Below are 22,965 nucleotides of genomic sequence, written 5' to 3' on the forward strand. Positions count from 1 at the left end.
ACTGCAAAAAACATGAAAGAACAGTATTTAAAATGAAGAACAATTTTAACCATCATAACCTTACCAGTATTTCAATGGGAATGGGGATCCGATAGTCAAGTTAATTCAGATTGTTGTTGTTGTTGTTGTTGTTGTTGTTGTGTGACTTGAAGTTGTTTCAGACATAGGGTGACCCTAAGTCTAAATTTTAGACCAGGGGCCGAGTAAATGACCTTAGAGGGGCACATCCAGCCCGCGGGCCTTAATTTGAGAACCCCTGGGTTAAACCCTTGTGCTGGCTGAACTGCTGACCTGAAAGTCAACAGCTCGAATCTGTGAGACAGGGTGAGCTCCCATCTGTCAGCTCAAGCTTCCCATATGGGGAGAGAAGTCTCCCACAGAATGGTAAAACGTCTCAGCGTCCCCTGGGCAACATCTCTGTAGACGGCCAATTCTCCCACAGAAGAAATGACATGCAGTTTCTCAAATTGCTTCTAACATAATTTTTATTTAAAAAAAAACAGAACTGCAAATGTGAAGTACCCACATTTTATGTTTCGTGCACTAAGGTAGAATATTTTCATCTCCCCATGTCAGATTTTATTACAAAATCTGCAGAGAACTAGATTTACAATGCAGATATTCTGTGGCATTGTCACCTAAACAGATGAAAACAACGTGCTCAACTTTCAGTTGTTTGCAGTGAACTTTTTTCTCCCCCTCCACCCCTTGACTGATGAGAGAAACTGTCCCAACTTTTTGCATTAAGGTACATTTTTCCCAGACAATGTCATATATTGGCACAAGAAAGCTAGTTTTTAGTGAGTCATGATAGAGAAACAAAAATAATGTGTCCTGGTTGCTAGCTGGAGTGTGGCGGGGGCAAAGATATAAGAAATCTCCTTGGGATCAAGATGAGTATATTAAATTGTAATGCTAATCCTAATGGCAACCCAGACCCTAAACATAATCCTGATATTACTGCTAACTCTCAGTATTTTGGGATTTTCACTGGGGTCAGAAAATACCCAGCTCACAAAATCCAAGTTTTTATAAAAATCAATGCATGAGGATTATTTTTGTTAAGCTGACTATAGTTCCCCATGACATCTGAACTCAGTGAAATATGGTTTATTAGAAAAAGGGAGGTTCTGAATCATTTTCAGTTTTTTCTTATTGTGTTCCACCATTCCCTGAAACTACCGGTTGTTAATATAACAACTTTTGTATTGTTTAACAAACAAGCATGGTTTCACATACCTAACTAGGACCAGATGTATGAGGCTCTAAACTGGGGTGGGGAATCTCGGCTGCTCATTAAACAGTTATAACATAAAACACTGTCAAACAAACATTTGGTAGAAGCCTTTAATTTATAACCTGCCAAGTCCAATGAATCGTAGAATAGCACAAAATAGATTTTCTCCTTTAGATATATTAAAAGCATTGAGGGCTGTCAATTCCTCCTATTCACTAGTGTGGCATTGATTGAAAGAGACGAATACACTGGCTGAGAATCCTCAGAAGAATATCGTAGCAATCTGCAGGGTTGCCCCCAAGTTCATAATCAGGAAGTACTAATTTGGAGAAGCTCTTTAAATGGACCCCATTTTCTCACTACAATGATTATATTACAATAACAGGGATTATATTATGTAACAGGGACCAAGTTATGATACTTCTCCATCAGTGTCTTCTCATAATGAGCTCAGTGGCATTCCCATGTGTCTCCAGTGTGTCTCCAGGAAGCTGCTGGCTAATATGAACTGGTGCTAATTATTCTTTCTAACTAATCTTTTTTGAAAAAGGAAGGCCATCTCTAGAATCTTCTGATTATTATTCTGAAACTAGTTTTATTTTTGTTATCATTTTAAACAGTCTCACAATACTGCCTGGAGAGTCTTGATGCTTAAGATCCTCCACAATCTCCTCTGATGCTCAGTGCCTATAAGAAATGCCCACAGCAGCCCAAAAACTAGCCAAAAAATCCTCACAGAAGCATAAATTTGGAGTGACAACTGGTCACTTCCAGATTACATTTTATCTGATATTTTTGACTGAACATTTTGGACAATGACCTGATACAGGGTTGAAACCCGCCTCCCTCCCAAGTCTTGATGCAGTCCCTCTCCCCTTAAGACAATATATTGTGGAATGGAAAAGAAACAAGAACCCAAACAATCAGTACTGAGGAATAATGGTGAGGACAAATATGAAGAATTTTTTGGTGGCAGGGTAGTGAAATTGTGTGATGACATGAGGGTAAGTAAAACCTTCTCTGAAAGTACTTGTAGTTGCAATCCTAATCCTGAGAACTAAGCACCCAAAGCCCTCTGTCAAGATGATAAATTTTTCAGTTTCATATTCTTCCAAATTTGATTTTTTGTTATTCAAATTCTTCCCACATTACTGATTAATTTTTTTTGTAGATGTTTTCGAACTGCTAGGTTGGCAGAAGCTGGGGTTAATAGTGGGAGTTCATGCCACTCCCTGGATTCGAACCTGCAACCTTACAATCAGCAAGTTCAACAGTTCAGTGGTTTAACCCACTGCACCACTGGGGTCTCACTGTACAGTACATCAAAAGCAAAAGAAACAACAGTGAACATGAGTTACTGGCAAATGTTACACAGACCTTAGTTTTCCCCAAAGTGGACAACTATTGAACACTTCATATTTGTATTTCCCTAATGTTATTGTCTTCTAAGAGTATATAATTATTTTTGTGTGTAAAAGTAATAAGTGTCATCATGTGCCAAAATCCTGTACTAAAATGATTCCACACATATCAATATTTTTCATCTGTGCATAATATTATATTCCTAGCCAACAATGTGATGCCACCTATAACACATTTTAATCCCCCACCCCACCCACCCCGATTTGGTACCTTTTGGTAACAAACTCCACTTTTATGTTTTTGACCTTTGCTGATTCTATTATTCTAGGAATCTCTTGGTCATTCAGTATGACTTTATATTAAACTCCTCCAGTCATGTGGAGGACCTAAACATTTCTAGAGATATTACCTCTGTAGAAATCTCTAGATTCTCCAAAATAATTATACATTAAACTATAGAGCTGTGCTAGAAGACCAAAATTCCTAAAGAGGTGTTCTCTCAGGGGAAAAAATATTTACCGTATTTGTGTTTCCTCACATTCACCAGAGACACAAATGCCACTGATCCCAGCAAATGTAGAGGGCTGACTGTACTAAGTTCCTGATAAGAGGCCTACAGGTACTTTGAACAAACAAATCTGATCAATATGGATGGCAATGAAAACAGTGTATTATAGTTCATCTGTCCTTGCTCTGTTCACTCTGACTGGTTCTATCCAATCCTCATCTCTCTTTCTCTTTGTTTGACTGCATTTAGCTGAAAGAGCGGCAAGGAAAAAAAAGAATCTGGTTTCCAAAGCACATTATATAACAACAAATATTCTGAACTCTCAGGAATGAAATATTCTCTCAGCACACAGTTGTGACATAGCAACTTCTCTTATCATCTTCGACATATAAAGCAAAAGTAGGTTTAAAGTATCTTCATTCAAGTTAAGAGTTAAACTATTTTCATTTGAGTTTCCTGGCCTTGGAAGAACAAAACAAATTTTTCCTTTTCAAATAGTTGTTTAATTAACATTTATTTTGATAGTTTTGATTTTTAGTCTTTTGCTTTTACAATCAAATTATGTTTGCAGTAAGCAGCCTATATATCTTGTTCAAAACTAGTTTCATATAAACTATGCTGATTCTTATAATGTATTTGAATTATATAAACAGTATATATTCCAACATTTTAATATCACCTATGGTCTTGTTTTGCTAATACTAGTCCTTCCAAATCAAAATTACCTTAATGAATTTATGATCTGAATGCTCTGAATTATTCTTAGGCAAATAACAACGAACATATGCATGGTTACAGTGGGCTCACCATATCCACATGGTTGGTGATCTCCTCACTAGGCAGCCGGGACTTGCCCCTGCCCCTGCTGCTGCCCTATGCCATTTTATAAATACCATACTTAATCACATGTACTTTTAGGCATTCATGTGGGGTCCTGGAATCAAACCCTCATGGAGACCAAGGGGTCACTGTATATTTTTCCAATACATACAGAGCATGAATATCATTAGGTTCAATAACAAATTCAACAGTTCTAAACAGCAGAAATTGGGAAATGAATCTGCTGTCATGAACGATAGCAATTAGGATGCTTAATTGGTTGCGTTATTGCTAATTAACTCATGGATCAAAACTTTACTGTGTACTAGACCATGGAATTTACAGAAGTTGACAGTTTTGAGTGCAGGGAAATACATTTTGTTAAAGGCTCCTTCAAAGGGGTTGTTTCTGTCTTTTTCAGATTGCCTGTCTCCACTTGGACTACAAAGCCAATAATTTGATTATTGTCAGGAAAAGTTGTACATTCAACATGTCTGGGAATTACCAAATTGGAAAACACTCAAATCATGGGATCTTCTCTTCTAACTGTCTTAATATAATTGCTCACTCATCTTTCCCTCTCTTTTCTCTCCATCCCCATTAACATGTGCACTTCATTCCCTCTTCAAATGTCATGCTTATTAAAGTTTAATAAGGAATAACAATAATCTCTCAAACATTAACTGTTTTGAATTTTGTGTATTCGGTTATTCACATATTTGTTTTAATATTAATATTTCTCTTTTGGAAACGCTAGGTTCTCCAGTGTGACTCTAAGGTCAACTTCTTTCAATCATGCTGGAGGATCCAGGGATTTCTAGAAAGAATGCATTTTAAGTCCCCCAAAGCAATTCTGTAACCATCCTCCAGTGTAAGTTGACTATATTACTAGAAAGATTGGCCATTTTTAACCTGAAAATTTTGCTACTTTTTTCACTTTCATGTTGCTTCTATGCACACAAACATATTGAATGTGGAGGGCTGACTGCATTTCTTTCAGTAGAGGATATAGATGCACCACAAGTACAGCAATAAGAGGATAGCTATAAAGAGGGATCACTCAGAGACCTTCCGCACAGCCATATAACCCAGAATATCAAGGCAGAAAATCCCACAATATCTGCTTTGAACTGGGTTATCTGAGGCCACACTGCCAAATATTCCAGTTCAAAGCAGATAATGTGGGATTATATTCAGCTGTGTGGAAGTCAAGGGTAGAGAATTTTAATGCTTTGAGTGTTTCTGAACATAGGCAGAAAAAATGTATTATGCAACCAAATCCTTTCTGTTTCCTCACTCCCAATTAAGAACTTTTATCTGCAAAGATTAGTACATTGTCCCTTGGCATCTATTGGGGTTTGGATAATCTAGAGAAGTTAAATTACTAGAAAAACCATGTAAATTAATAACAAAACAAGTTAATCAACAAGTTATTTACAATGTGACGGCATCCCTGTATATGTTAATCATATGTCACAATCTCCAAATGATAAGGTGGCAATGGGATTTATTGATCACCCCAGGCCCTAAATTATATGGTATGGCTTTTATAAATCACAGGGGGTTCATTACATAGCCTAGCCCTGATGTATAACACACAGTTATGGACAACAGTGAAGCCTCCTGCTTATTCGGAAATTGTGTAAGTTCTAGGTGCATAGGTTATCTTCTGTCAGTCATCCATGTCAAACATAAAGACACCAGGGTAGAATATGGATGCCATACAGCATTAGAGGAAGGGGACGTTGCATGTTTCCATCATCCCTTGATAGTATGAAACCTCCTCCAGGTGATGAATGATAGGTGGTGTATTCCCCTGAAATACCAGATACTTTCCAAATTGGCTTCAGATGTTAATTTGGGCTAGACAATTTGACCTTCTAACTGTCTTCAGGCTGCAATTTCCATCATTCCTCACTGCAATTTCCATCATCCCTCATCATGCCTCACCATCCCTCACCGGGTAAGAGTAAAATCCAATATCTGGAACTGTACAAATAATCCACTAATTCACTAATTTTGATCATTTATTTCAAACTGAGTAATATATCATACATGGCTTGGACATATATTCTATCTGGGAAATAGTGATACTGGACTCCTCTAGGAACCTTTAGCAGAACTTAATAGAGCATACATGTGTTGATGCTATTCAGTAATTATGCCAAATGTAGATACAGTGGTGCATAACTGGTAGGTGGTGTTTTGTTCTCCACATCCATGCACAAGGCCATCTACAATTTCTGAATTCTCTGTGTTAAGATTAGTTTTCAGTGATGGTAAATGGCTCAGCACTATCTCAGATTTAAGATTAGAGTTCAATTTTTTCACTAATGGAGTAACAATAGCGATACGTTGAAATGGCATTATGTATGTCTATCACACCAAAAAACTTTCAACTACCTTGTGATTAAGAATTTTTTGCCATAGTATCTTTCATGGACTGTAGCCCATGAAATGGGGTTATCTAAAACACCAGTATGCTGCCCTTGAAAACCTATGCCAAATAGCAATATTTGCAAGTAAATAACTTAAAGAGTGAAAAACATTGACACATTCAAAGTACCAAATACAACACAGGTAAATAAAGTATGTTACAAGCCAGACCCTCATACACTGTGGGAATTGAAGAGGAACTGTACAACAAAACACTGTTCAAAATCCCAGTTAGAGCAATAACTTTCCTGAGCTCTGTCATTTCTTATAGTAGGGTGTCTTAATCCTTCCATTAAATTTCTATTACTTCTCTCCAAGCATTTTGCCAGACGTTCACACCCAATTAAAAGAAAAACCAAAACAGTATTTTATATTTCAGAACGCTGTGCTGCAAGCCACTTTTTAAATGTAGTCAAATTTAATGTGCATTTTTTTAAAAAACAGAGAAATGTTTTGTCTACTTTTCCACTTCTGACAGTTCAAACTGTTAAAACCAGTTACAGAAGTGTTGTGGAATATTTGCTAGACGATCCTGAAAATGAACACTGTTTAAGAGCAGTAATCTGAAAATATGCCAGGCTGAATCAAACACTTTGCTGTTCTTTTCATGGCAACACTTAATGTACTTGTTTTCACTGTTGGTTATGAAGCCCCAACTCACAGTATAAACAAAATTAGAAGCACAGTATATTTTATACAGACTCAGAATGGTGCATTGAACGGCAGCTATGGAGACCAGGGTTTGGTTTGCTAGGCCATGGAAACTCACTGAGTGACCCTAGGCAAGTCACATTCTCTCTGTCTCAGAGAAAGAGAAAGACAAACCCCTATGAACAAATTTTGCCAAGAAAAACCCATAACAAGATTGCCTAGGGTTGTCATAAGTCTGAAGCAACTTGAAGGCAAACAATACACAACACACACATTGCATGCAAAATTATTATAGCATGTCCCTCCCTTCATTATTTTATGGCTCCAAAATGCTTTGAGATTCCCATAATGAGTTCTTTTACTGCTCAAGGTCTTTCTTATAGTTTAATTGCATGGGAATTGTCAAAGTACTGAATGACTAGAAGCTTCTCTGACAAAAGACTCATGTCCATGAAGCTGCAATTCCATGGAAGTTGTGCAATCACCAACTGCAACTACATACTGCTATAAGCATCTTAGTCATCATGTATCTCTCAATCCATGCAACTGCAGCAATTTGCTAGTCTGTGATTCCACACTTGTACTTCTCCATACCCTTGTAACCCTGCCCTACTGCAATTCCACTACTCCATAATATTTTAAAATAATTTTTCCACCCGTTTTGCAAATCAAGGTATGATAAATTTCAAAAAAGTCAAATAGAGCTCATAAGTAAACACCAGTTAGAGAACAGTAAGCAGGAGAGAATGAGGAAGCAAATTCCTCCCCTGATTTAACTTGTCAGCAGTTGTGGAAGAAAGGAGAATGAGAATGATGGGTGCTGACACTAAGCTTACCCCCAAAATGCCTTTTTAAAAGTGACAAACCAGCATATACTAGGGCAGTTATATACATGAGCAGATATAAACACTAGGGAAATAGAAACCTCAATTTTACATTTCTTTCATAATGTCCCTTAGTTGTGCTATACTGACTATCCTCAGCCATACTGGGAATTTTAAATGCTAACTTATAGTCATGCATTGCTGCCATCAGGTAAGCGAACTGTAAAGGGCACTCTCATATTCACAGCCAACCACATTTTGAGATCATGCCAAATTCCTGCTTTCCTTTAAGAAGGACAATGGAGGACAGATCCCTTGGAGCCAAACCTATTTGGGGGCTTATGCAGAAATCTTGCTTTCGGTGAAACTGAAAGGATAACAAACAAACAAGAAAGTCCTTTCCCTTTGACTGGGAGTCTTCTCACACGGCCCTTCCACACAGCCATATAACCCAGAATATCAGGTCAGAAAATACCGCAATATCTGCTTTGAACTGGGTTATCTGAGTTCACACTGCCATATATTCCAGCTCAAAGCAGAAAATGTGGGATTTTTTTGCGGTGAGGAAGGGGCCACAGTTTCCAGAGAAGAAAGGGCTTTCCCCTCTTCTCCCCTAGAAGAAGAGCTCAACACAACATCAAAATATATATATCTACAAAGATATAGTCCAGTTGGGCAATAATCTAAAACAATGGAGGTGGTGATACTCCTGAAGAATACCTTAAATAAAATATTATCATCTCCTTAAAGCCTCAGTCATCTACTCAACGATGCAACAGTTCTTTTATTTAGCATGGAAAGCATTCAGGAGAAAGGGAAAGGGAGGCATAAAAGGGGCTATGTTGGCTGTATTGACAGAATTTCAGAACACACTTGACTGTGATGGACAATTGTCAAGGGTTAAAGGACCCTTGACAACATTTGAGGCAAACTGTTTTCAATTTCTTTGCCTTCTCGGGGCCACAAAACTGAAGTGAGGGTTCCCCTGCTTATATAACAACTCTACACTATAAAATCTTTCCCATATCTCTAGGAAGAAGGGGCGAATGTTTCTTCATGAACTGGAGTAAGCTAGAAGATTGTACTGGAAGGCATGGAAAATGTGTCCTTAATTTGATTTAGGGTACACAGATATTTCAATCCCTTGGAAAACAGTGTGGAGGTAGATCTTCCTTTATAATGGCAAGGACAGTGGAGGAATTATAGCTTATAGGATTTCCTCAATCCTACACTCTCTATCTGTGCAGAATTGAATTCTGCAGTGTCTGTGGCTTGATGAGTTTCCTGATGTCTAACCACTATTGACCCAAGGCCAGGATTATGGATATCTCTCAGGTCAGATCTATTTTTCAGCTCTGCTTGCCATGCTATCTCTCAATATCTCTTGTATTTTTAGTAGCTTTCTATTCACAGACTCTTACAGGCATGAAAGGAAGGAAAGGTTCCAGAGAGGCATATTTCTGGTATGCTATCCAGTCCAAAAACTGTTGCTGTCTTGGATGGAAGATTTGGGAGTGATGTAGGAAGTACTGACATAGTTACTGGATTATTTCCAGGTCACCATTGTTGAAGCAGAGATTGAAAATAACCAATTATATATGATTACATCCAATATCTAATATACATTGTTCTAAATTACATGAAGGCTGTACCTTTGAGAGGTGCAAGTCTACTGCTTTTGCAATTTAATTTTAAAAGTTACTTTTACAGGCATAGGGTATATATTCCCTCAATTGTAGAAGAATACCATCTAGTACAACTACTGCCTCATGTTTTGCCTTATGCTTCTGCATACAGACTCTGAAGCAACTTGGACCAACAACTCTATGTTTGGGAAACCAGACATAGCTCTGGCTAAGATTGTCTTCAGGAAGACAGCTCAAGGCATGTTCTTCAATGGACAAAATGGTGTTCCAATCTATACCACACACATGTCAACTAAAGAATACTAAAGCAGTTGAATCTTGCTCAATGCTAACAAGGAGATTGTATTCCCCATTGCACCAGAAAGCAACAAGTTAGTTCCAGCTGTGGGTAAATATTAGCTGTGAGATGCAAATAGCTTGGTTCCTCAAGACATTCATTGTCAGTTCTCAGGGCATAGTCCCGAATTTCCCATTTGCATGGTTATCTTCAGACAGACGATGAAGATACATGTTCTGAAGTTCTGATAGGTTCATCTCTGGGCAAGAGGTAATCACTGTATGCAGATTTCCAGCTGAGCTAGTAAAGCGGTTACTTATGACAATTTGCAAGGTTTAATTGATTTGTTGCTGCAACTTACAAAGGCTCTGCAGGGAGTCTATGCATTTTTCCTTCTTTCTCAGTATTATGGCACTGGACTTCACTCTCTACTTTGTTCTGCATCTATCTTCCGCAACTGGGCAAATTAAATGTCCCTTATTCTGTATTGCTACATAAACAAGATGAACGAATCTCTCACATTTAACTTGGATTGAGAATAGATCTTAGAGATTTCTGTCTTAACTTCCAAACAGGGAAATACGTTGTGTGTGTGTGTGTGTTAAGTGACAAGATGTGAGCAACTGTGGTTGGCATTTAGTACATCAGCAGATGTCAAAATTTGGCTCAAAAATTCACGATCTAGATAGATCCTGAACTGGCAAGCTTACTTGAAATCTTGCTTCACTGCTTCATTGTTGAATCAGACTTGGCTGTCACCTTGTGGTTGAGAACCTGTGGGCTTTATTTTCCTGACCAGAGGAAAAAAATGTCTTTCTTTTCTTCTGGGGATCCAGTCAGAGTATATTGTGTCTACTGCCTTCCCAATTTTGGAGGGCAAAGACTTCAAGCTAATTGACCTCCTGCTTCTGTTATGAGGACAAGTGCTCACCCCCATACACATTTTGTTCTTGAGCACAAATTGTTTCTTCTTTTATCTCTTCATTTACTCAGAATGTATCAATTTTCTATACAGATCACTGTGTGATTTTTCTTTGATAGAATAACTATGTATTCTGCTCTCTAATGCAGTTTACATTTGGGATATAGAACACATTGTATATGTGCTTTGATCATATATTGTTGCTAATAAAATGGAAATATTTTAAATCGCAAATCTCGATCTCTCAGTAGGATACTGCACTTCAGCTTTCCTAACAGAACACTCAACTTAATGGTAATTTTAAAAATAAGTTACCAGTAATGTCTGCATGATCTAACAGTCAGAAGTAAAGGAAGTTTTAGACTAGGACCAGAAGAGTTCATAATCAAATTCCTATGCATCCTTGATGCTCATTGGGTCACCGCATTGGAGGGTTATTGGGAAGGTAGGATAAAAATGGAATTAATAAAGGAATGCCATTTTCTGCCATATGCAATTTGAAGCAATTAGATAAACTGAAATAAATAATTCATTTTCACATCCGCATATTAAAACATCACATATCGGCCTATTATACACCTCTTAAACTGAATTACTGCTCAGGAATTAAGTTTTTATCTTTAAGGACCTAGATTTGCAACTAGGGCCTTCTCAGTGTTTTCCCCTAGGTTCTGGATCACCCTTTCTGGTGAAGCTGCAATGATCTCCTCCTTGCTATCCTTCAATCACAGTGGCTCTCAACCTGTGGGTCCCCAGGTGTTTTGGCCTACAACTCCCAGAAATCCCAGCCAGTTTACCAGCTGTTATGATTTTTGGGAGTTGAAGGCCAAAACATCTAGAGACCCACAGGTTAAGAACCACTGTTGCATCAGGAGGTAAGACCTTTTATATTCCAACAGAGAACTGAATGTTTTAAAGAGGTGCTGTCCTTCTTGAATAGTACTCATTTAACTAGTTTTTTTTTAAAAAAAATGCAATGGCTATGTTTTGAGCTGTTTTAAATATTGTTGATGATTCATATGTTTTAACTGTATTTGTGTGGCTTTGGTTGTTTCGGTTTTGTTAGCACCTTACGACATTGAATGTTTGACGCTGCCTGTTTCAAAGTGCCCTGAGTCCCGAAGGGAAGATAGGGTGGAAAATAGATATAGTTTTATTATTTTATTTGTTTTGATTTGCTAATGTCTTCACATTCAGTTTTGAACATTATGTAAACAACAAATAAAGTTAAGAACATGCACCACCGGACAGATGAATGGCCAGAATCTAGAAAATCAAAATAACTATTTGTTCCAGATGGACTAAAGGGATCTGGAGTGTTTTATCTTAAAACCTAACTTTAAAAAAAACTCTTGTAGGAACGAGAGTGGTTTATGCTTGCAGGTAGGATTCTAGTAGCCTCCAAATGACCTCTACATTGAGGTTCATGTTACTAGTGTTTGCTTGCAAAGAACATTAGAGGACTACCTGAGACTGTAAAAATTGCCGTTATGGTGATATGTGCCAACTCTTATTCTACCATCTATGTCTTCCTGGCAAGAAGCACTTCAGCAACACAGCTAAATTATTATAGCTGACACTCTTGAGAATCATAAATGCTACACTTTCAATTCACTTTGATTATTGTAATTAATTCACTTCCCTAATCTTGGCATACTTATTATTTGAATAAGAACTGCTTTGTAATTGGAAAGGATGCTGAAATTCAGCATCTGTGTTTTGCAACCTTAAATGTATTCAAGCTGCCATCATGAATGTATTTAATACTTTCTCAGTGGCCATCATGAAAAATGGTCGGAGGGTCCAAATATTTGTATTCAGCCAAAGAAAAGCTAAATAGCTAATACCTGTATAGATATCTCTTCCCTTTCTTCTCTGCAAAGTTTTTCTTTACACTACCTAAAGTCCTAAAATGAGCAGGTTTAGGAATGACTTTTCTTTTAGTCAATGTATGCCTGATTTTTACATTGTAATTGCTTTCAGGGCTAGAATTCGTTAAGGTTTCCACGGCTGACTCTTTCTTGTTATCCACGTGTTTTTCACATTGCTCACCCATCCCAGTATTTCAATCTTTGGCCTGTCTATTATTGTATGAATATGATTTATTTCATTACAAGGCCATCCTTTTCCATATTTGCATAGTCTACTGTGCTTTTGCATAAATGATAATGGTGAGGGAATAAAAAGCATTCATGGTATAAATCTCTTTATAATAAGTAGACTTGACAGACTAATTATGTCACCAAGCCTGCAGCCACCAGTCCTGTAAGATATGCAACTTAGCAGAGAGAGCAGAGAAGGCAAGGTCTGTATTCTGCTTTGAAGCAGATGCCGTTGTTAGAAAGCAAATATGCAGTGTTAGGTGGCTGCCTTTTAGAGCTGCTGCACACAATGTGCGTCTGGTAGCAGATCACAAGGCGAGAGAATTAATGTCACAATTTTAATGCCAAATAAAGTACTTTGTTCTGTGCTGGCGGAGTTATGCAAATTATGCACAAACATAAATAGTAATTAATAACATCTCCGAAAGATAGATGCAATGCAAACAGAGATCCCAGCACAGACAGAAACCAATTTAGGGGAAAATTATTTTGTCCCCGACTACCACTTTTTCAATGTATAAAGTGCATTACAATTCATTTTTTATCTATTTGCCTTCAGAAAAATTCTGAGATAGGTTACGCTGAAAGATAATGATTTCCCACAGCTATCCAGAAGACCTTATGGTTGATCAGGAACTATAGTCTGGCTGATCAAATGATAAATGATTATATCTGTGATAAATGGTATCTCCCCCCCCCCCCCCCTCTCACAGTAAAAGATCAGACCCGAAGTCTGGAAATGCACATAAAGCAACCAGTTTCTAAAATAAGACAGGGAAATAGCTGGCAGCCATGGCCAGGGGTATATTTTATTATATGAACACATGAATATACCACATAACAAATCAGAGTATATGCCTATTTAAGATGACAGTAGCACTCTAATATCACTAGCAATGAGGCAGCTATTTATACAAATTATTTAGGGTGGTTAAAACAAAATGGGACAGGAAAGAGCACCAAAGGGATCCCTCTACACTGGAGAAATAGCCATTAAAACAGCAAATGCCATTCATTGTTAGCAGATGCGACATTGGATGTTCTTAGGCAAAATAAACAAACATCTAGCTTCAGAAATACGCCAATGGAGTTGCAAGTGATGGTGATGGATCAGGAGAGGGATCTTGTGGTAGCTGTGGGCAGCATGATGAAAATGTTGACCCAGTACATAACTATTTGAAAAATGAAAATGCCACATTAGGGAACACTAGAAAGGGAATGGGAAATAAAACTACTAGGATGACTGTTCAATTCTCTTCATCCCAGATGAAAAGGGAGCAGGAGAAATGAACTACCAAAATTATTAAGGGGTTGAGGCAGCTACTATAAGAGGAAAGAATACTATTTGGGCTCTGTGCAACTTAGAAAGAAACTAGATTCAAGAGGGGGGGGGGGGTATAATGGTTGGAGACTGTAAAATAGCCATGATTTGGAGAAGGTAGAATCATAGAATCAAAGAGTTGGAATATTGCATTCAAATCACCCTAATAGTTAGGAAGTTGTCTAACACCCAGATTTGTCAATGGTTTACTATGTGAAGATTCGAGCCAAATGAATGTCCTGTTTCATATACCAGTAGTACAACAATTAAAATATGCAATTTATTCCATAAGACACAATATTAGCTATCAACTTTAAAAGTGGTTAGAAAAATTGATCATGCATACAACATTTTATAGTCACCAACTGAGATGATTATATAAACTTTTCTGTAACAGAGGGAGTGCATCAATGAGAGGGTGCTATGGCCCATGTATCTAGTTGGCAGGCTTCTGGTTGGCCAGCCATGTCCAATATGTGACTATGGAATGGAATACTGGAGGCTAAATGGATTGGCTTCTTTTCTGATCTAGCCCATGCTTTAGGGTCTTGTAAGTTTCTTGTATGATCTAGTAGCTTGAGATCTTTGAACATAGATCAGGGCAAGGATGCACTTTCATTGTACAATCAAGATAATTTGACACTATTTTCACTGCTATAAAATTATGGGGGGTCATAGTTTTATACGGACTTTAGCTTTTTCAGTCAAAAAGTGCTGGTGCCTCACCAAACTACAGATCCCTAGAATCACTAGCATTGTAGTGGTTGAAGTGATATTAAACTGCATTAATTCTACAGGGTAGAGACACCTATTGTGTCTTCACTAAGAAGAAGCAATATCCCAACTTCCTTATTTTTAGTTTGCAGGAATGGACTAAAATGTGTTTATGGTTTTAGGCACAATTTATTTAATGCTAGAGCAGGGGCTTCCCAAACTTTTAAAGCCATGGAGTCCTATATGAAAGAAAAGCTTCTCGTGGAGCCCCAAAAACTTTTGGACACAGGGGCCACATTGCATTTTAAAACTTGACATATGGACCAGGCCAGTGGCAGATGGATGGAGAATGTTTGTGTGAATTAATTGAAAAAAACACAAAACAAATTTCAATGCTCATTGCACATATCTTATTTGTAGTGTAAAAGGAAAGAAAGAACAACACAATATTTAAAATATAGAACAATTTTAACTAACATGAACTTTACAGTATTTCAGTAGAAGACCCCAGGGGGCATCCAGCTTTTACTATAACAACAACAACAACAACAAGAGCAATTCCAGGGGCCACCCAGTCCAACCTGTTTCTGCCATGCAGTAAGAGCACAAATCAAAGCACCCTTAACAGGTGACCATCCAGCCTTTGAAATAACAACAACAACAACAACAACAACAATAATAATAATAAGAGCAACCCCAGGGGCTACCCAATCCAACCTATTTCTGCCATGCAGTAAAGGCACAAATCAAAGCACTCCCAATGGATGACTATCCAGTCTTTGAAATAATAATAATAATAATAATAATAATAATAATAATAATAGGAGCAACCCCAAGGACCACCCAGTCTAACCTGCTTCTGCCATGCAGTAAAAGTACAAATCAAAGTGCCTCCAACAGATGACCATCCAGCCTTTGAAATAATAATAGCAATAATAATAATAATAATAGCAACCCCAGGGGCCACCCAATCCAACCTGTTTCTGGAAAAGCATAGTCAAAATGGTGGCGGGGAGGCCTGACAGGCCATGGAAGTGGTGGTGTTGGGGAGGCCCTGTAGACCATGCAGGCAGCAGTGGGGCTCCACAGGCCATGTGCTTCCTAAGCAGGGGGGAGTGGGGGGATGTGGGAGCCCAGAAAAGCACCTGATTGTGCTTCGCGGAGCCCTAAGGGCTCGATGGAGCACAGTTTGAGAACCACTGAGCTATAGGATATGAGAAATGCAAAAGAAAATCAAGTACTTGAAGTTATATGACTTGAATTGCAACTATTTGGCATTTGAAGCAGTATTTTCTGTCTTGCTTATCTGACCTAATTTTAACATTGATTTCTTGCATGACACTTATTTTGAAATTCCTTCAACATTCCATTCAGATTTACACATACATGGGTATGCATTGTTTTTCAAGATGTGAAAAATGGCTATTTGTCACAGATGTGTCACTAAACTGCAGAAATGTAGAACAATCCAGGAAATTCACATTTCCCATATTTTGAATCAAAACAAGCAGGATTTGCTCATCCCTACTGACCTAGAGAAAAATAGTACTTCTCCCAGTGTACAAAGTTTCTCAGCTTTTCAGTTATAAAAGATATTGGGCTTTTTAAAGGTCTCTTTATCAGCTGATGCCTGAATAGTTGAAGAAAAGTACATTTGCAAAGCAGTGTGCTCTCTTTTCACCACATGACTCCCATTAACCTTATGTTCGGATGTGTGGCTGGGCTTTCACAATGCTTTGAAATGTGACTGTTATGACTCTTCTTTCTACCTCTTATCATGAAAAGCAAAACATGTCTCCTATAAGTGGAATAAAAAGTGATTTTCCCCCTTATGCAATCTAGATGCAAGACTTTTTTTAGGAACCAAAAATAGTTTTTGAAAAAAGCTGTAAACTGAACAAAAATATTTCCTTAGGCAATACTTTCTTCCAAACTGTTCTAAAACACATTTACTTAAAAGCAGGGTTATACATACAGTTCAAAAAGCACCTGAACCTACCGGGATATGAACTCCAAATCTGTTCACAAATCAATCTTGGCGATATGAACAAAATTACAGTTTTGTTTGGAAGGCTAGACAAATATTTTTTTAAAGGATGCTTTGTGGGCTTGAAACAGATAACATTTACAGAGAGGATTATTGGAGAGCCTGGAGGAATGAAAGTCAGTGAGAAATGAAAAGGCAGGCAAGAAAGAGTGGCACTGTCTACCTATTTTGGTTTATATCCAGCATAATTGAATGTAAACAAGAGTTTCAAAACACTAGTAATAGGTAAATGCTTCATTGGGCTTGAAATGAATAGTTGTGATATGATTAACTATAATATAGAATCAGTTATTGATATGATTTATCTGCTAGCAAAAGTGAGAGAAAATAAACACAATGTTGAAATTGTGATCCATAAATAATAGATCACAACTTCATTAATCCATTAAGTCACTCAAGAAAATAAATAGTTTTGACTGTTTATCTAACAAACCTCCAAAATATGTTTACGCTAGCTAACAATACTATAGAAAAAGCCATGCTTTTCATTCAAAATTGAACAACAAACTAAGTAAGGGCCCTTCCACACAGTTCTATAACCCAGAGCCCTTCCACACAGCCATATAATCCAGAATATCAAGGCAGAAAATCCCATGATATCTGTTTTGAACTGGGCTATCTGAGTCCACACTGCCATATATTTCAGTTCAAAGCAGATCATGTGGGATTTTATTCAGCTGTGTGGAAGGGGCCCAAGATGTGAGGAGCCATAGTAATTCACTCCTGTATCTGGCAGATTGAAAGAAATGTGGGATTTACTCATTACATCAGTGTCACAATTCCAGGGAACCCATCACCCTTCAAAGTATATCACACCATATTCCAGCTTATGTCCAAAGTCAGAGTTAGGGTGGGACAAAAGATGCTGAATCAATATACGTAGTAAGGAGGGAAAGTAAACTGGGCGAAGATACAGCTAACTTACTTCATGCTCGCCCTTCTGTGTAAAAAGCCCTCCTATGTACATGAAGAACACAGGTGACTAGTGTCTTGTTGTCTTTAGTTGTTAATTTTGCCCTCAGATGAGTTCATAATTTTCAATTGAAAAGACATATTTTTAAAAGCTCTGCTGTATGAACCAGGTCTGGGCATTGGGCTGTAATACAATGGAAACCCACTGGGTGACCCTGGGCAGGTCACATTCTCTCAGCTTCAAAGGAAGGCAAATCGTGTGGCAGGTTCACCTTAGGATTGCCATAAGTCAGAAGTAACTTGAACACACACAGCAATAGCAAAAACAGCAGCAACCATCAATATGAGGGTTATACTGCAGTCTGTATCCACCATATTTGGGGGGGGGGGGATTCCAAAAGGCAAACCTTGATATCAAAATTGTTATACATCAAAGGGGCTGAACAACAACTGAAGAGATGTTACTCATCTCTGCTACTAAAGTACCAGTTTCATGTTTTTTACAATGCTTTGCTTTCATTTGTTCATCACCTCCCTCCTAACACAAGGCACACCATAAGCTGGTTGCCTTATGTCAGAAATGACTTGAAGGTACACAACAACAAACAACAACAATCTGCTTTGCCTCACAGTTCTTGCTCTCTATAGCATCAAAATTTTGTAACACAAGAAGAAGCTTGCCAACTGAGATAGTGTGATGCGAAGACCTGTATCAACATCACTAATGTAAAAATGAGGAAGCAACTACAGCACCTTACCTGTTTTGCCATTTTAGCTCTATCTCAGCACCGTGCTGTGCTGCAGATCTTCTTCATTAATTGATAGCACATGATAAATGGATGTAAAACTATCTGCTATAAGATTAAGAAGTACAAAAAAGTGTGGCTTGCTACTATATCTTTTCTCCCCATGTGTTTTTTTAAAAATAACTGAGAAAAATATTTTAGTATTACTGTATCATCCTCAAATTACCTTTCTTGTTTAGTATTTTTGACAGGTCCTTTTAACACAATGAGCTAAACAAATTAGCCCCCTAACGCCAATGATTTTTTGGTCACCAACTCGTTTTCTAATTCAAAGCACCAACAGGCATATTTTTCTTTATTGGGCTCAGATCCACACTTTTCTTTCTGCAGATGAAAATGCTACCGGCATCTTTGAAGGCACTGTTGAGACCAGGAGTCCAGATCATTATCAATTCACCCTCATCTTGCAGCCTCATAAAAAGAAATTTGCTTCAGAGAACTGAGGCAGCTCCCAGACTAGTGATGGAGTTGGCACTGGGGAATGAGGAGGAATTAGCAAATGCCCCCCATGCCTTTCAACCAGCAGAAACAGTCCAAGCAAAAATTAACCCACAGTGATTAGTAAACTGAATCCTTCTTAACCAGCTTTTCTATTTAAAATGGCTCACAATTAAGAGAAGATATAACAAAGTAATGGAAACAATAAAACTATACATGTATCAAAGCAATAAAGAAGTTTTTTTTTTTAAAAAAAGGCAGCAAAACTGAAAGATCAACATAAATGTCATGTAAGCAATGGCAGGACACTAATTAAGCTGCAGCTTTTATGTTAAAAAGTCTTTGATATCTGTCAGAAGATGGAAAGAAGGGGGCTGGTGAACTTCAAGGGACTTCCACAATCTTGAGTGCTTAATCTAAACATCAGAAAAACAACAAAAAGTGGAAAAACATTTTGGACATACTAATTATGACATTACTATATTTTTAAAAATCCAAGGTGATAAAGAAGCTATTGTACAAATCTCCCTTGTGCTTATATGTCAGCATAAGACTTTTCCTTGGATTCTATTGTTGATTCCATTATCTTCAACAAGAGCAGAAGCAGATAATCAGCTGCTGAATGATATGTCATCACACAGGCAAATCTGTGACTTTTCTATAGTGAGGACTAACAGAATTCGTGACGCCGAGATATATGAATGCATTTTCTGTATCCCTGTATCTACAAGGAAGATTTATTTATTTATTTACCACACTTGTATCTTGCCCTTCTCATCCCAAAGGGGACTCAGAGCAGCCTTACAAAGGCAACAATTTGATGCCACATATACATATTGATAAATAAATAAATGCAATTAAAATCTAAAACAATTAAAACATTAACATTAAAACATCACTTCAAAAATCACATAATCTAAATCATACTCCTGGGACAATCCTGGTCATGGAATTCTAAGACTATTATTTTTATACTTAGGTAACACCTGATATAATTTTTGCCAATTACTTAATTACATTGGACTAGATGATCCCTGTCGGCGACGACCGATAGGGAGTTCTGGCGTGGGCTGGTCCATGAGGTCACAAAGAGTTGGAAGCGACTGAACAAATAAACAACAAAGATGATCCATGCCATGTCTTCCAACTCTATTATTCTAATTAATTTGCTGGGGCTGGTGGAGTAGGCAATGACAGGAAAAAGTGGGGAAACTTAACAAAATAAAAGCCCTCTTACTACTTTTTTCACTAGAAAGACCGCATTTCTAGCAAACTCTGAGTCCTCCAGTGGAAGAATGGTAGGCATCCACCAGATAGCCATGCTGAAGGACCTACAAATGCCAAGAGAAGGGTTCGGTCAAGGAATCTCTTCATTCTTCAAAACAACTCTATGGACAACTTCTGCCTGCTCCCGGGAACTGGGTGCTGAGTCTTCTTAAATTTGGATTTTACTTGGTCTGTAAATCAAGTTGGAAATCTACTTGGATCTTCAATAGGGAAGACAATCAAAATATATGTACAGTTAAATGAATAAACAAATAGTCCTTCACCCACCACAACTGCTTTCCTCCAGTCTATTTACTGGAATTAAGGAGTTTATGGTGTAAATTTCCCTCCTGTATCCTAAATACCACTTCTTCATTTCCTATATGTATCAAGGGGACTCCCTTAACAGCTTAAAGCATCAATTTAAATTATTGTTCTCACTTTCTTCCCTTTAAGTTCATACTTCTGTTCCACCAAGCCATTTTTATCCCTTGTCAGTTCCAGCAGAATTAAAACCAGCCCTCTTGGATTTTTAAGATTTTCCACACAGGAACTAGTTCCAAGCTTACCAGCTTAAATTATAGAGTATATTTCTTCAATCCCAACACTCACTCTTTCCTGTTTAAGCATCTCCAAAATGGGGTATGTCTTAGAATTGCTGGTGTATCTTATGTATTTCTGGTGGGGGCGGTACTGAAATGAGGATGTATCTTGGAACCGATAGTGTCTTACAAGTGAAGAAATACAGTATTAAATCTCCATGGACTAAACCACATAAGTCATGTACTTTCTAATGTTATCATGACAGAAAAGTTTGATCCAAGATTATCATGATTTTACAAGAGTGACATATCCATCAAACTTCTATCAAATGACAGTCACTTCTGCATATTTGGATAGGTTGTATGATGTGATGGTTGCTTTGTTGGTATCTCAGATGAAGATAATAAGAATCCCAATCTTAGATGCATGTTTTTGTTTCCTATTTATGTTGGCAAGTGCAGAACCTGTGAGTGTTACTGTGAAATCTACAAAAACCAACATAACCTTGAAAATAACAATCATGTGGTGGGAAGAGGGAGGAAGTAAGCCATTTACAAATTCTGCAATCCTTCTCTAAAATTTATGAGATCTTACGTTATTCTCCTGCCATTTAATGACTGGCTATACCTCTCATAGCAGCCATTTCATGATGGTACAGATGCCACTTCCCCAAAACACACCAGAGTCTGTCTTAAACCATACATGAATACATTTTAGGATTTGTTTAAATGCAACTCCTGTTTTATACAAGCCATGCTACTGTTTTATCCCAGCAGTGAAAATGCACTGGCATAATAAAGAACAACAAAGTTTGAATCCCTGTTCAGCCATAGAAGTCCACTTGGTGACCTCAGATAAGTCACACTCTCTTAGACTCAGAAAATGGCCATGGCAAACCCCCGCTGAACAAATCATTCTTAGAAAATCCTGCCATAGGTTCTCTTTGAGGTTGTTGTAAGTCAGGAATGAAGTCACACAACAACAACAAATATGAGGGTTGCCATAAACTGGAGAGGAAATGGTGATATGCCTCTGCAGATGTTGCTGACTGCCATTCCCATCAGTTCTTGGCAGTATATCAAAATCATGAGAGATCAAAGGAGCTGTGATTGAACAACATCTGGAGAGCCACATGTTACCCATCCCTGCCTGTAAACAACAAGTTTCACACTTTTTAAAGTGTTTTGCTTTCAACAGTTCATCATCTCCCCCCTCACACACACAATGTGCACCACACCATCTGTTCTCTATTTGATGCAGTGTATATAGTTATGTAATAACTGTATACTTGCCTTTGAATGTCTGTTTATTTTAAAAAGTGCACAATCGTGGAGTGATGCTAACAGGTTTCTTCAGATCAGACAAGGAGGAACTGAAAGATCAACAGGATCTGCAGGAGATGGTTCCCAACTTCTACCATTGGCCAAATGCTCAAATACAGCTTATATCATTTCAAATAACTGCACTTTACAAAGAACTCTAAGGCCCCTTCCACACAGGATCTGCTCCCAGATTATCTGCTCTAAACTGGATTAGATGAGTCACCACTGCGAGATAACCTGGGATAAGCAGATAACCTGGGATCAGATTCTGGGATATAGGGGCAGTGGGGAAGAGGCCTAAGAGATATAACTACAATGTTGAACTAAATTACTAGAATGACTTATTTTAATTAAGGGGGAATTTGGGTTTGCTATACTTATGTCAGTTTCTATTCTTTTTGGCTGCAACCTGGGAGTAAGTTCCATAATAAACAATTGGGCTTAGGAGTGCACTCTAATATCAACTCATAGTAGCCATCACCAATACAGAACAAATATGGCTCTACTAGTATGCAATGATACACCTCAGTTAGCTGGCAGTTATCTCTGTAAGCAACCATAATTTCACTATAATTAAAAAGAGCTGTATGCAGAAAGTATTGAGAACTCCAGGAAGTGACACTATGTTCACATATTGTAAATACTTAACCGGTATCTGCAATCAGTTTTCTGGCAAATTCTCCATTGTTAAGTAAAAATGATCATATTAATAGCCATATCATAATTAAAATACACCCATTATAAAGCATAATAATATAATAGATTCCGTTAGTTATCAGCCAATTTTTTGTGATATCATAGGTAATAATAAA

At 37.7% G+C, this 22,965-nt stretch overlaps 1 protein-coding gene across 2 annotated transcripts in view; it reads right to left on the reverse strand.

The window, feature by feature from the left end:
- KCNN2 (potassium calcium-activated channel subfamily N member 2) overlaps positions 1-22,965 on the reverse strand; it is a 103,509-nt gene that overhangs the window by 37,679 nt on the left and 42,865 nt on the right. The window lies entirely within an intron of this gene.

This window comes from Anolis sagrei, chromosome 2 (assembly GCF_037176765.1).
Source record: "Anolis sagrei isolate rAnoSag1 chromosome 2, rAnoSag1.mat, whole genome shotgun sequence".
Lineage (NCBI taxonomy): Eukaryota > Metazoa > Chordata > Lepidosauria > Squamata > Dactyloidae > Anolis > Anolis sagrei.